Source organism: Sminthopsis crassicaudata, chromosome 2, assembly GCF_048593235.1.
Source record: "Sminthopsis crassicaudata isolate SCR6 chromosome 2, ASM4859323v1, whole genome shotgun sequence".
Classification (NCBI taxonomy): Eukaryota; Metazoa; Chordata; class Mammalia; order Dasyuromorphia; family Dasyuridae; genus Sminthopsis; species Sminthopsis crassicaudata.
Window position 1 is genome coordinate 356,034,374 of NC_133618.1, and position 16,885 is coordinate 356,051,258.

Below are 16,885 nucleotides of genomic sequence, written 5' to 3' on the forward strand. Positions count from 1 at the left end.
GTTGGAGATCAGAAAAGGAATCTTAAAGGGACCACAGTCCCCATCAATGGCCACAAAAGTTTTTTTTTTTTTAAATCTGTAAAACATTTGACATATTTGTAAATAACAAATTCAAGAATTGTGGCCCATGTCTTTTTCTTCTGATGGAACACCCAGATGGCACAATGGATAGAGTGTCAGGCCTGGTGTTAGGAAATCTCTTCTTCCTAAATTCAAATTCAGCTTCAGAAACTTACCTAGCTATGTAACACTGGTCAAATCACTTTTTTTCCTTCTCCTTAGTTTTCATATTTGTAAAATGAACTGGAAAAGAAAATGGCAAATTACTGCCATATCTTTGCCAAGAAAACTGCAAATGAGGTCATGAAGTATTAGGCATGACTGACAAACTCAAGCTTTTTCTCCTATGTAGTAAGAAACAGGAAAAGCCATATACATTCAGCACCATACTCAAGTAAGTAGAAGGGAGAACATAATTATTTTTCAGCATTTTTGGACTTTTTAGGAGGGTCTAAGACCTGAATATTTATAAGATGATGTTGCCTTTTGGATTCCTCACTAACTCATTACACACAGAAAACTAGTCAACTCAGTAATAGGCATTTATGCACAGATATTATTAGCCTTGTTATATTTTCTCAGATTATTGATGGCCTATAATTAATTAAAATAACCTTATTCTATTAATCTAAAACTGATTTTCTATAACTTATAAAACATGAACATTTATATTGAACAGTTCTATATTGAACAGTATTGAACAGTAGCATAATGATACACATTATTGAGTATGAGTTGCTCAGTCCTTGGTGATGAAGATGAAGATGATGATGATAATAACAACAGCAATGACACCTAATTAGGATTATGTATTTTGTGTTGTTTTTCCAGTGACCACTCACTCCCTACCACGTAAAGCCCATATGTTACATTTCTATGTTTCCCCTGGGTTCTCACTTAAGGAGACCGGAGATCCTAGCTTTCTACAATTGGTTCTATTACTTAATGATGATATTTTCTCAATTGTAGGAATTGGATCATCTACACCACAGTTCCATGTGACCATGATATTTGCATTAGTTTTTACACAGAAATAATTATTTCAAAAAATATAAATATGCAAACACTTCCTTAACATGTAAGAGACATAATTCTCCACCTCTTTCCATACTACTTCAGTTTCTTGGAAGGGAAAATGTTGTGGTTCATAGTTTAGCACAGTTCCTCTAGAAAACAGTCTAGTTTTAAATCCAAAATCCCCCTATAATTCAAATCCCAGACATTTTAACTTAGAGTTAAGTGCCAGGCTACTTTGTTTCATTATCTACTTGCAATCTGGCTCTATGGTCACCATGGCTCAAATTCTCAGGTCTGATGGGGATCATCTATACGACCTAAAACTGAATACTAACAACATAGAAAAGAAACCAAAACTGGCAGGGCAAAAGGGTACAACCATTAAGAGAGCTAATGGTTCGGTCTTACAAGTTTTAAAGATTCAGGCAGTCAATTAAATGAGGATACCCCTGGGGTCTCTGTGACAGATAACAAAAAAGACTCTATTTTTAGTGCTCCAAAGGCCTCTCAAGGCATTTCCATGTTACCTAAAATGGGCATATTCATTATTGTTTGTGTTGAAGTAACCAAGACACAAATGATCACTGAAAAAAAATAACACAAAGTATATGACCCCCAAATTCTTAGGGGAAATTAGTATCACCTTTATTACAGAGAAAAGGACAGACTATACCATGGTATTTTGTTACTATGAATCAACAAGGACTAAGCAAATTTTACTCCTGAACTTTCTTGGAGTATATCAGGAGAAATTATTGTTGTTCTGCAATACATATAAGTTTCTTTTTTTTAAATAGTTTTTATTTACCAGATATATGCATGGGTAATTTTACAACACTCACAATTGCCAAACCTTTTGTTCCAATTTTTCCTCTCCTTCCCCCCCACCCCAGATGGCAGGTCGACCAATACATGTTAAATTACATATATTATATATAATATATATATTATATATATATATATGTGTGTGTGTGTGTGTATATATATATATATTATATGTGTATATATATATATTACATATGTATATATTACATACATGTAAATTTAACTGTCTAATGTGAGGTGAGCCTCATTAGTAGTACCCTCTAATTAACTAAACTTCCATATTTATCATCCTTCACAAGAAAAATCAGATCAAAAAGGAAAAAAGTCAGAGGGAAAAAAGGCAAGGCAAACAAAAACAGCAACGGTGAAAATATTATGTTGTGATCCATATTCAGTCCCTATAGTTCTCTCTCGGGATGCAGATGGCTTTCTCCATCATTAATCTATTGGAATTGGCCTAAATCATCTCATTGTTGAAAAGAGCCAAGTACATCACAGATGATCATCACATAATCCTGTTGCTGTGTACAATATTCTTCTGGTTCTACTCACTTTATTTCAACTCAGTTTTTGTAAGTCTCGCCAGGCCTTTGTGAAATCATCCTGCTGGTCATTTCTTATAGAATAATAATAATTCATTACATTCATATACCATAACTTATTCAGCCATTCCCCAGCTGATGGGCATCTATTCAGATTCCAGTTCCTTGCCAATATAAAAAGGGCTACTACAAACATATTTGCACATGTGGGTCCCTTTCATGTTTTTAATGATCTCTTTTGGATACAGACCTTTTAGAGACACTGCTGGATCAAAGGGGATACCCAGTTTAATAGGGTCTATTTACTCTTAAATTATATTTATAGAAATTTTTATTGCAAAAAAAATCATATCATACAATGTATGTATCATTGAAAAAAATAACTGTACTTTGAGGTATAGAACTGAAAAGGTAACAATAATTACTGCTCCTTAATTTAGAGAAATCTGAGAATTAATACTATTAATGTATAAATTCTCAAACAGAAAAGAATTCTCAAAAGGATGATTATAATAAGAGTGGTGCTCTCTAGGTCTCTGCTCCCTCATCTACAATATGATGCTAATAACAATCATGATGTTTTTCTAGACTTCTGACTTAGCCTAATAATTAAAGAATGACAACTATATTGAAAATGAAGAGGCATTGTATCAATATGCTAAGTAATATTCTCTTTTCTCTTCACCTCTCTGAATATATAATAATATAAGCTATTTGTGTAAATGCATTAAGCCAGTAAGAGCAAAAGATCACATTTTGTATTTTGGGGCTGAGCAAGGAGAGTTCAGGGTATCTAACTATCACTGGCATTAAATTTTCACATGGTTTTGCTGTTAATATGCTTATCAAATTCTTTATTTTTAGGTGCTTAAAATAGCCTGAAATTTATACATTTCATCAAGGATTATTGAAGGAAACTTTATAAAAATGTTTTTTTCATCAATGATTAATGATTTTATTTGAACTTCACAATACAAGAAAGCATAAGAAAAAATATTTATTCTAAAGTCAAAGAACCTAAGTTCTGCCTCTAGAATCTAGGATAGTACATACCTATAACCATTCATACAGGGCCACTCTAAATTCCTTGATTATGATTATCTAGAGAACTTTCACTGGGGCAATGAGAATTATGGGACTAGGGAAAGGAAGTAAGGGGTAGAAAGTAGCAGAGAGAGGAGGCAGAGCCAAGATGGCAGAGAAGCAAGACAGAACTTTCTAAGCTTTCTAATTCCCTCTCTACCAACTATTTAATTCAGCCTCAAAAACAGCACTTGACTGGTAAAACCCCGAAGATTGGAAATACAAAAACTGACCAGCAGAAGAGAATCTGGAGTATCTCCAGAAAAGGTTTGACCTGAGGTGGTGGGAGCAGACCAGCACAGAGCAGGGAGAGAAATGGGAGTGGTGTAGCCTCTGCTGTTGGAAGGTTTACATAGAGCTCTCTGCCGTAGCCTGACTGCTTTGCTTTGGTGGCAGAGTAGTGGACAAGCAGAGAAGTTGGAGCCTGGGGTAGAGGGTACCCTGAGGGACACCAAAGCCCAAGAGGATCTGGATGCACTCACCCAGGACCAGAAGTGACCTAGCACAGACCATAACACAGCTCTTCATGGCATTTGGCACCGAGGAGCTCGTGGTGGGGGGCAGTCACATACAGCAGGGGCACAGCTCGGGGCAGCCTCTCATCTGTGTAGTGAAAGGCTCAGCTGGAGGGTAGTGGAATTTCCCTAGCTCGACTGGGCTCCCCAGGCAGAGACACTTCCAGTGGGGTGAGGGCGACTGCTAATACTCACATCAGATATCTTTGCTCCTTAACCTCTAGCCCCAAGGCAGTCACTAATCCTCACAGTGGGGCTCCTGGCAGGGCACTTACACAGCCCAGCCTGAGATACCCAGGCATACTCACTTTTGCATGGAGCTCATCCCAGAGCAGCCCATTGAGAGGGTGGTTACTGTCTATAAACCTATTCTTGCTCTGCAGAGAAAGCTAGTAATCTCCTTGCCTTGAGGGAAGACCCTGAAGTTTTTTTAAAAAATGAGCAAAAAAAAGGAGAAAACCATTGACAGCTTCTATGCAGGAAAAGAGCAGGTTTCCAACTCTGAGGAGACTAATAGCAGACAGCCTCCAGACAATACACCAAATAACACTCTCCTAGAAGAAACTATCAAAAATCTGAAGAGAGAATTAGAAGAAAATGGGGAAAGGAAAGAGAAGCTATGCTAGAGAATAACAATGTCCTGAAATGTAAATTAGAAAAGGTAAACAACTTCCTGAAATGTGAAATGGAAAAGGGAGAGAATTCTAGGAAGTGCAGGGAAACAGAATTAAGGAGATGGAAAAGGTAAAGAAATCACAGGAAAGTAGGATCAGTGAATTGAAAAAGATAAAGGATTCCCAACAAAGTAGGATTTGTGAAGTGGAAAAAGAAAATAACTCACTAAAAAACAAAATTAGTGAAATGGAAAAAAATTCCATGAAGCAAAACAACTCATTTAAAAGCTCAATTGGACACATAAAAAAAGAAGTTAAAAAAGCTAATGAAGAAAATAACTCATTAAAAATCAGAACTGAACAAATAGAAATGAAGATTCATTGAGACACCAAGAATCAATCAAGCAAAGCCAAAAACATGAAAATCTGGAGAAAAATATCAGCTATCTATTTGCCAAGATGACAGACCTGGAAAATAGATCTAGGAGAAACAATCTGAGGATTATTGGACTTCCCAAAAATTATGATGAAAAAAAAAGAGCCTAGATACTATTTTACAGGAAATCATCAAAGAGAACTGCCCAGAGGTAATAGAACCAGAGGTAAAATAAACATTGAAAGAATTCATCCAACACCTTCTGAAAAAGACCCTAAAAAAACAAAAACTCCACAGAACGTTGTGGCCAAATTTCAGAACTATAAAACTAAGAAAAAAATATTACAAGCAGCCAGGAAAAAACAATTCAAATACCAATGTGTCACAATAAGGGTCACTCAAGATCTGGCTGCCTCTACATTAAAGGATCAGAGTGCCTGGAATCTGATATTCCTAAAGGCACAAGAACTTGGAATGCAACCAAGAATAAACTACCCAGCTAATTTGAGCATTTTCTTCCATGGAAAAAGATGGACATTTAATGAAACAGATGAATTCCATATGGTTCTAAGGAAAAAAACAGATATTAAAAAAATTGATCTCCAATCATAGGAATCAAGAGAAGCAGAAAAAGATAAAAGGAACTCTTGAGAACTGTATTTCTGTTGTGGATATACATTAAGGCTACATGTATAAATTGATTTTAAGGATATGGCCAAAAAAAGGGGGGGGAGTAGAAATGGAAAGGGGATAGTGTCAGAAAAAGGAAAAAGGGGAGACAAAAAGAGGGAAACTACATCCCATAAAGAGGCAAAGGAAACCTATCATATCTGAGGGAAGTTAGAGAGGGGGGAGGAACATTGTGTGAACCTTACTGCTATCAGAATTGGCTCAAAGAGAAAATATTGGTTTTACAGAAAATTCTTTCTCACCTCACTAAAAAGGGGGAGAGGAAAAGGGAAAAGGAAAAGAGCAATAAGGAAAGGGAACAAGAAAGGGAAAGGGATTTAAAGGGAGAAGAGAGGGATGCTAAAGAGAGAGGGCTGTATGATGCAAGTGGGGCTCATAAGTTTAATACTGGGGAAGGAGTTGGGGGGGAATAAGGGAAAAAAGCATAATCAGGGGATATGATGGCAGGAAATACGGAATCAGTCATTTTAACTGTAAATGTGAATGGGATGAACTCTCCCATTAAGCAGAGATGGATAGCAGACTGGATCAAAAGTCAAAACCCTACAATATGTTGTTTACAGGAAACACATTTAAAGCAGGGAGATACATACAGAGTAAAGGTAAAAGGCTGGAGCAGAATCTATTATGCTTCAAGTGAAGTAAAAAAAAAACCAGATGTAGCCATCCTTATCTCAGATCAAGCAAAAGCAAAAATTGATCTAATTAAAAGAGATAAGGAAGGAAACTATATCTTGCTAAAGGGTAGCATAGACAATGAAGTAATTTCAATACTAAATATATATGTACCAAGTGGTATAGCATCTAACTTCCTAAAGGAGAAGTTAAGAGAGTTGCAAGAAGAAATAGACAACAAAGCTATAATAGTGGGAGATCTCAACCTAGCACTCTCAGAATTAGATAAATCAAACAACAAAACATAAAAAAGAAATTAAAGATGTAAACCGAATATTAGGAAAATTGGGTATGATAGATATTTGGAGAAAACTGAATGGTGGCAGAAAGGAGTATACCTTCTTCTCAGCAGTTCATGGAACCTATACAAAAACTGACCATTTATTAGGACATAAAGATCTCAAAATTAAATGCAGGAAGACAGAAATAGTGAAGGCTTTCTTTTCTGATCATAATGAAATAAAAACTACATTCAACAAAAAGTTAGGGGTAAATAGATCAAAAAGTAATTAGAAACTAAATAATCTCATCTCAAAGAATGATTGGGTGAAACAGCAAATTATAGACACAATTAATAATTTCCCCCAAGATAATGCCAATGATGAGACATCATACCAAAATTTGTGAGATGCAGCTAAAGCGGTAATAAGGGGAAATTTTATATCTTTGGAGGCTTACTTGAAGAAAATAGAGAAAGAAAAGATCAATGAATTGGGCTTTCAACTTAAAAAACTAGAAAAAGACCAAATTTAAAACCTCCAATCAAATGCTAAACTTGAAATTCTAAAATTAAAACGAGAAATTAACAATATTGAAAGTAAAAATACTATTGAACTAATTTATGTACTTTCATAAACTGACAAAGGACAAATTCCCATGCTACAAATATAAAACTTTAAAAATTCTGAAGTATTCAATTAAAAAATTGTATTGGGACCAGATCATTTTTCACAATCTGAACAGTTAGCCAGGCATGTCAATTAGAAATAAAACATTTTTTAAAAATATATTTCAATAAATATTGCTATATCAAATATCCATAATCTTCAAATTACAAAGAACTAGACGTTTCACAAATCTAACACAAGAAATCAAAGCCATAGGAACAAGGTAAGGTACATATCAGTCCCATTGTCTAATATTATAGCTGTCCAAGAATTTTTACAGTAAACTATTAAAATGAGTTTACATCTTAATACTTTTATTCAAATATTAAAAGTTATTTTGTTAATTCATCCAATCATCTTTAGAATATTAAATACAGAAATGAATGATAATAGGACAAGATAGCTTGGTAGGTACAAGGTAGGTGGTGGTGTGTTTGGAGCTCTAGGCTTGCAATCAGGAAGACTTGAGTTCAAATGCATATACATATATATATAGAGAGAGAGCGATGTATATATATGTGTGTGTATGTATATACATACACACACACATATATATACATCGCTCTCTCTCTATATATATACATATATATATATATAAACATTAGCTATTATATTACTGCCACTACTCTAATAGTAATAATTTATATCTGAACTCATTGAAAATATGCTTAATTAATGCCTGTTGATTTGTTTCTGATCAATAATAATATAAAAATTCCCTTTGATCTGTGGAGGAGGAAGGAATTTGTGGCCATCATTATTGATCACAAAATAGATAATTTTGATTATATTAAGTTAAAAAGGTTTTGTACAAATAAAACTAATGCAAACAAGATTAGAAGGGAAGAAATATACTGGGAAAACATTTTTTTTACATTCAAAGGCTTTGATAAAGGCCTCATTTCTAAAATATATAGAGAATTGACTCAAATTTGTAAGAATTCAAGCCATTGCCTAATTGATAAATGATCAAAGGATATGAACAAACAATTTTCAGATAAAGAAATTGAAACTATTTATAGTCATATGAGATGCTCCAAATCACTATTGATCAGAGAAATGCAAATAAGACAATTCTGAGATACTACTATAAACCTCTCAGATTGGCTAAGATGACAGGAAAAGATAATGATAAATATTGGAAGGAATATGGGTAAACTGGGACACTGATAAATTGTTGGTGGCTGTGAATGAATCCAACCATTCTGGAGAGCCATTTGGAATTATGCTCAAAAAATTATCAAACTGTGCATACTCTTTGATCCAGCAGTGTTTCTATTCGGCCTATTTCCCAAAGAGAGCCTAAAGAAGGGAAAGGGACCTGTATGTGCAAAAATGTTTATGGCAGCCCTTTTTGTAGTGGCAAGAAACTGAAAAAACTGAAAAAACTGAAAAACTGAGTGGATGCCCATCAATTGGAGAATGTCTAAATAAATTATGGTATATGAATGTGATGGAATATTATTGTTCTGTAAGAAACGACAAGCAGGATGATTTCAGAGTGGCCTGGAGAGACTTACATGAACTTATATTAAGTGAAATGAGCAAAATCAGGAGATCATTATACATGGCAACAACAAGACTATATGATAATCAATTCTGATAGACGTGACTCTCTTCAACAATGAGATGATTCAAACCAATTCCAATTGTTCAATGATGAAGAGAGTCCAGAGAGAGGACTGTGGGAACTGAGTATGGACCACAACATAACATTCTTACTTTTTCTGTTGTTGCTTGGTTGCATTTTGTTTTCTTTCCCAAGTTTTTTTTTTCTTTTCTTCCTTTTTCTTGTGCAGAAAGATAACTGTTTAAATATGTATACATATGTTCAGTTTAACATATTTTAACATATTTAACATATATTGGACTATCTGCCATCTAGGGGAGAGGGTGGGGGAAAGGAAGGGATAATTTGGAACAGGAGATTTTGCAAGGGTCAATGTTGATAAATTATCCATGCATATGTTTTCTTTTTTTTTTTTTTTATTCATTTTTCCAAATTATCCCCTCCCTCCCTCCACTCCCTCCCCCCGATTGGCAGGTAATCCCATACATTTTACATGTGTTACAATATAACCTAGATACAATATATGTATGTAAATACCTTTTTCTTGTTGCACATTAATTATTAGCTTCCGAAGGTATAAGTAACCTGGGTAGATAGACAGTAGTGCTAACAATTTACATTCCATGCATATGTTTTCTAAATAAAAGCCTTAATAATAAAAAAAAAAAAATCCATGAAAAAAACTCCCTCTGAAACAGCTCTTTCACCTCACTTCTCAATGGAGGAACAGAACCCCAGAATTAATTAGTATTCCATTCTGCTTTCTAGGTATAACCCTTAGAGATTTTGGATCCTAACACTGTAGCTCCTAAGCATCTAGTAATATGTTCTCTTTTATCATCAACCAGTTGAGTTTCACTAATTTTTATAAAAAGTTATTACTAATATATTGTAACACATGTAAAATGTATGGGATTACCTGCCATCGGGGGGAGGGAGTGGAGGGAGGGAGGGGATAATTTGGAAAAATGAATAAAAAAAAAGTTATTACTAAAAACACTATAGTGAAAAGAGTTGATGAAAAATTCTCTTCAAACTGGGACAAATTTTCTCTTTGTTCAAAAAAGGTCCCCAGAGAAAGTAAGCTCAACCTTAAAGTACAGTAAAGGAAAAAAAGGAGCAAAGAAATAAGCCAGATACTGTTCTAATCACAGGAATATAGAATGACAAGTCCTTCCTTAAAAGAAGTTGCATTCCAGTGAGGAAATATAAGACACAAAAAGCAATCAAAAAGTAGGAATGGTAGTAGGAGATGAAGACACTTAGCATGGGAACATGATTTTATAGTCCAAAGGTCATGAAAAGATGTAGGGGGAAATACAATTCTACCTGGGTTTCTATAAAAAAATGTTTTGCCCTGGATCATAGAGCTAGAAAGTATGTGAAGCAAGATTTGAAATCATGTTTTCCTGAATCCGGGCCCAGCACTTTTTCCACTGTATCATGCATCTGTCCCATAACCAATTCTTTTCTTCATCACGAGATATCATTGTCCCTTGATACCTTCACCATACAACTATCTTTCCATATCAATATGAAGATTCTTTCTCTGTCATCAAACTCTCCTACTTCTTTTGTCAATCTTAGGTTTGGTCAAACATAATGAGCTCTTTTGGTTGCTGGTGAGACTTCTGCTATGACTTTAGAATCTTCCAGACTTTCATGAATACCCCAGCATGCCCCCAGAGAAATATTAATTCCTCTAACATCAAGAAATAAAAAAATATATATGTCACATGCTAATAAACACATTGTGACCAGGTAGGGGAATGCAAGAAAATGTGAAATGAACAAATCTAGAGATGTACATATCTCCATCTCAAATATTCTTATATACTGTTTGTGCCTTACTTGTATAGTAGAGCCTTCCAAGCTCATGTTGGACTGATCAATCACAATTCAATATGCTGTACTTTGATTCCAACATTGTGATATGTGGCCCTCTATTAGTACAAAGGGAGAACAATTTTCATTCTCTTTAAATTGCCATGGGATTTAAAACAAGAACCTAGAATTTGATTTTCTTAAATAAGAACTAGGTTTTTTTTTTATTTAAATGCAATCACTTAGTAATCACTGCATCAGATCTTTAGAGGTGCCTTGGAAGACAAACTTCTTCCACTGAACATTTGGAGAACAATTTGTATCTAAATATACCCCAGATTTTAATTGTGGGTTCTCCACAATTTTCTGCTTTGACCACATGGTGTTATGACTAATAAAGCAGTTAAGGATGGACAGATATCAAATTTATATATTGTACTGCTACTGTAAATACAAAACTCAGTTAGCTCTCATATTTCTAATTTGGAAACAAGGGTCTTTCTGGAGGATTATTTTTAATACTTCACTGTATCTATTTATTTCTGTACATTATATTCATTTTATTTGCACTTATTAAATATATTCTCTATGTAAGATCCTATGGTGGGTACTATGATATGGAATCATTTGAGCCATTAAATCATAAGACAGGAGCTCACATTATCTAGAAAGCATGAATCCTTAAAAATGGATTTGAAGAATGGTTTTATAATATGAATATTTCACAGATAGATTTGTAAATATGGATTGATATGACTTAGTGGTTAATTTATTTATTAAAAAACTTTTAGCCACAGTTTGTTTTTGAGGTTTTCCTCTTTCTGTTTTTAGAATCTTCTTTGTTGGTCTATCTGCATATGTATTGTATTTTTATTCAAGCTTTATTTCTTCATATTTGAGAATATCAGCCCTTTTTTGCTGTTCTTCCTTTTTACTTGGCTAACTCTTATCCTCTTCCCATAGTCCAGAGGTAAAGTTGTTGGGTGGTCACAGTCTCTTCATGTTAGAGGACATGAAGGTCAGCATTCAGAAGCCATCAAAGTAAAAACATTATCACCAGTTCTTTCCAATCTCCATTTTTTGAAGTCTAATATCCTTTTCTCCTCCCTATCCTTCTTGAAAGATTCAGAAGCATATTTTTAGTCTTGTCCTATTCCTTCACCTGACCCCATCTATTTTTTGCCCCTTCTTGTGAGTAAGGGGATGTAAGACAAAGTCAATGCTGTGGGAAACTTCTAGGGTAGTCAGAGTCTAGTCACAAACATGCAAATTTATTGAAGCTTCCTGTGTATGGATGTACAGAGTCAATCAGGAGCAGGAGTTCTAAATAAAGTTCTAAGTATCAAAGTTCTCTGGAGTTAATAATATTGGGTAGTAAAGTGGATAGACCATGGAGGCTGGAGTTAAGTACTGAGTTCAAATGTGACCTCAGATATGCTGTGTGACCCTGGGCAAGTCACTTAATCCTATTAACTTCAATTTCCTCATCTGCATAATGAATTGAAGAAGAAAATGGCAAGCTACTACTGTAGCCATGCCAAGAAAACCAGAAAGGGGATCATGAAGAGTTAAACAAAATTGAAATGACTGAACAACTTATCACAGCAGTAACTCAGCATCCCAACATATGCAAAGTTGAATGGAAGAAATCCTGCCTTTCTACCTAATCTACCTTTAACTCACCCCAATTTCTCATAGGAACTACTCTATATTTCTCATTTGTTCTCTTCCAAATTATATTCTTGTTTTGTGTATATATCTCTTATTTACCTTATTAGACCACAGGGGTCTTGTTTTGACAGTAGAGGTTGTGTATTGGTATCCCTTTACCTCTCAATACTTTAAGATTTAGAAAATTATAATAGAAGAGCCTTCAGAGACTATCTAATCCAAACTGTAGCTGAAAAAATAACCCTTTTCATTTCATAATCCACATCCTATTTAGTCTCTTTCTCATTCTATATTCAAAGAGCTGGGGAAAAAAGAAACCTAAGAAGTCATCAAGCCCACCTGCTCATTTTCAGATGAAGGAACTGAACCATGAACAGTCTAATCTGAAATTAGGTCTTCCTGACTCCAGGTCCCCTGTTCTTTCCTTTACAGCACTCTTATTTGGTCATCCCTCTCCGAATATATTGATGCCTTCAGCAGCGTGCTTTAAGATCAAGGACAAATTTTCTCTATTTTTTTAACTTTGTACCTCCAATACCTTGCACATTGCAAATATTTCAAGACATTGAATTTATTTCTCAATATGTTTTCAAAAAGTTTTGCACATAGTAGGCCTATTAATAAATGTTTGCTGAAGAAGACCTAATATTTGACCTTTTAGTCTGATGGAACATTGGATAAAAATATCTTGACTCAAGATACCTACAATTCAAGATAAAAACTCCTCTGGTGTCAAGAGTATCTTCAGCAAAGAGTAATGTCTGAGTCCAATTAAACTGAGCTCCCTACTGTCAAAAAAAAAAAAAAAAACCTCAATTCCAGGAAATGAAACACTGAAATAACTGATAACTGCAGCTATGGATATGAATCTTTTGGTGCCAACTTTTCCATCTACTTCCTTCTCCTTTGTCATGCTCTGACCCAAATAAATGAACAAACTATCAAGCAAATTAATTAATTAATTAGCAAAAGCATTGAGTTTAATAAAAATAAAAGGACAATTTGCCTCGTATCTATCAGTTAATTTATTTTAAACGTACTTCCATATTTGTCATGTTGTGCAAGAAAATTCAGACCAAAAAGGAAAAAATAATAAAGAAAAAATCAAAAAACAAAAAGGTGAAAATGCTATGCTTTTATGTACATTCAGTCTCTATAGTTCTCTCTCTCAATGCAAGTAGCGTTTTCCATTCCAAATATATTAAAATTTCCTTGAATTACCACATTACTGAGAAGACCCATGTCCATCACAGTTGATTATCACAAAATCATATTGTCCCTTTATCTTCTTTAAATGGCTTATGGATGATTTTGTTACATCTATGAAGACAGTTAAGGTACAAAGAAAGATTAAAAATCAGTCCCTGTTTTCAAGGGGAGACAGATTTAGAGAAATAAGAATATATAAGCTATGTACACACATGATGGAATGATTCCTTAGAAGAAAAGGTTCTAGCAGTGTGAGAGGGGAAGAGTAAGAAGGCAAAGACCTCTTGCTTTGGAACTGTCATTTAAGCTGAATCTTAAAGGCATCTAGGATTCTAAAAGGTTAAGATAAGGAAGGAAAACAATTGATGTATACAAAGAAATAGCCTTGGTAAAGATGCTTAAGTGTGAGTGTTGTGAGGAAGGAATAGTAAGTCGATAAATGAAATAGGCCAGAATAAGTTTTCATTGTTGTTCAGTTGTTTCAGTCATATATGACTTTTGCTGACCCAATTTGGGGTTCTTTTGGTAAAGATAGTAGAGGGATTTGCCATATCCTTCTCGAACCCAAGTTACAGAAAAGGAAACTGAGACAAATTGATTTAAGTGACTTGCCTAAGGTCACACAGCTAGTGAGTGTCTAGGCCATATTTGAATTCAGGCCTTCTTGATTCCTGAATCAACACTCTATCAACTGCACTATTTACCTACTATAGTAAATAGGCCATCTTAAAGTATAAGAAGACTAAAAAGATAGAAAAGGACCAGGAGATAAAGAGCTGTAATTGCCAGAAGATATTATTTTTAAATCCTGAGGTAATAGACAACCTCTAAAATTTATTGAATGGTTTAAGAGGAGAGGGGCATGTAAAATTATCATACCTATGCTTTAGAAAAATCATTAGAGGAGAAATATCCAGTGGGGACTTCCAGAGGTGGAGCCTAGATGGCAAAGTAAAGCCAGAAAGCTGTTCGAGTTCTCCCAATTTCCCTGGAAAACCCCATGAAACCAAGCCTTTGAACAGAGTCTGATAAAATGAAACCACTCTCCAGCTCAAATAGACTGGAAAAACTTCAAGAAAGGTCAGTGTCACTGGGGTGAAAAGAGTGGAAACTATGGAGGTTAATAGAATCCTAGAAAATCTAGATATGATAGACATTTGGGGAAAATAGATTAGGGACAGAAAGGAATATATGTGTTTCTTAGAGGTACATGGCACTTACACAAACATTGACCATGTATTAGGACTTAAAAACTTCACAATCAAATGTAGAAAGTTAGAAATGGCAAATGCTTCCTTTCCATACCACAATGCAACAATAATTTTATTCAATAAAAGTAAAAAAAGATGAAAAGAAAAGTTTGGGCAGATCAATACAAAAATACAGTACAAGCAATCTAGTACTTGATAAATTCCCAAACTCCAGCTTCTGGAATAAGAACTCACTATTTGACAAAGATTGCTTGGAAAACTGCATAAACTCAGCATAAACCTATATCTCACATCCCATACCAAAAGAAGGTAAAAATACCATACAAATTAAGAGAATGAGGGATAATTTACCTACTAGTCCGCTGGAGAAGAGAGGAAGTTATGACTAATGAAAAACTAGAGAACAATAAGAAAGGCAAAATGGGCAACTTTGATTATATTAAATTAAAAAGGATTTGCACAAAACCTCCCAAAAGAATCAAGATTAAAAGGGAAGTACAAAGTTGGGGGAACATCTTAACAACCAGTGCTTCTGATTAAGGTTCCATTTGTAAAATAAATAAAGAATTCTGTCAAATTTCTAAGAATCCAAGTCATTTCAACTGATAAATGGTCAAAGGACATGGCCGTTTTTCAGATGACAAAATTAAAACCATCTATAATCACCTGAAAAAATGCTCTAAATCATTATTGACTAGAGAAATGCAAATTAAAACAACTCTGAGATACCACCTCTTACCTCTCAGATTGGCTAGGATGGCAGGAAAAGGGAACAATAAATATCAAAGGGGATGTAGGAAAACTAGGACACTAATGTATTGTTGGTGGAGTTGTGAAATGATCCAACCATTCTGGAGAGCAATTTGCAACTATGACCAAAGGGCTATAAAACTGCATACCCTTTTACCCAATAGTGCCATTACTGGATCTGTATTCTAAGGGAATCAGAAAGGAGGAAAAGAACCCACATGTGCTAAAATGTTTGTGGCGGCTGTTTTTGTGGTAGCAAAGAAATGGAAAATGAGTAGATGTCCATCACTTGGGAAATGGATGAACAAGTTGTAGTATATGAAGATAATGGAATATTATTCTTATGTTAAAATGATAAACAACCTAATTTTAGAAAGGCCTGGAAAGATTTACATGAACTGATGCTGAGTGAAACAAGCAGAACCAGGAATACATTGTACATGATAATAGCAAGAATGTGCAATGATAGATTATGATTCTTCTCAGTGGTTTAGTAATCCAAAGTAATTGCAATAAACTGGACAGAAAATGCCATTTACATCCAGAAATAAAAGAAGTTTGAGACTGAATATAAATCAACATATGCTATGTTCACTTCTTTTTTCTATTTTTTTAATCTATCACATGCTTTTTGCTTTTTGCTCTGATTTTTCTCTTCCAACATGATTCATAAAGCAATGTGTATTAAAATAAATAAATTTTTAAAAAGAGCAATCATTAGAAAAGCAAGTTGGGGTCAAGTAGTAAAGGGTTTTTGTTCTGAGATGGGCCTCCTTTGGGTAGTTTGATATTGAAACAAAATGAGACATTCAGTTCTTTCAACAGTTCCACGAATTTTCAATACTTTTTTGGGTAAAATCAAACCTAATATGAATGAGTTAGTTTATTGCTCCTACTACACCTTTAAAATACAACAGAGAAAAGTTTATATTTAGCCCTAGATGTAATAAAAGGTCTTTGGAGTTTACTTAAAAGGGGAAGGGCAAGGTCCAACTTTTGCTTGAGACTGAGACATTCCATATGAAATATCCAAATTGGGGTAAAATAGTCAAGGGCTTTTATTCTGGCCTGGGCCTCCTTCAGGTAGTTTGATATTGGAACAAATGAGACATTCAAGCCTTTCAACCATAGTAGGAATTTTCAATACTTTTGTGTACAATCTAGCCTAATATTAATGAGTTAGATTATTGCTCTTATTACAGCTTTAAAATGCAAAAGAGAGGAGTTCATATTTAGTCCTGGAAGTAATAGAGAGTCACTGAAGTTTGTTTAAAAGGGGAAGTTCAAAGTACAACCTTTGCTTGAGATTAAGACATTCTATTTGAACTATCCAATGGGTTTGATGATGTTGGCTGGCAACTCAGGA

The 16,885-nt window shown here is 34.5% G+C and overlaps 1 protein-coding gene across 1 annotated transcript in view; it reads left to right on the forward strand.

The window, feature by feature from the left end:
* Positions 1-16,885, forward strand: part of TRPC7 (transient receptor potential cation channel subfamily C member 7) — a 288,781-nt gene that overhangs the window by 48,158 nt on the left and 223,738 nt on the right. The window lies entirely within an intron of this gene.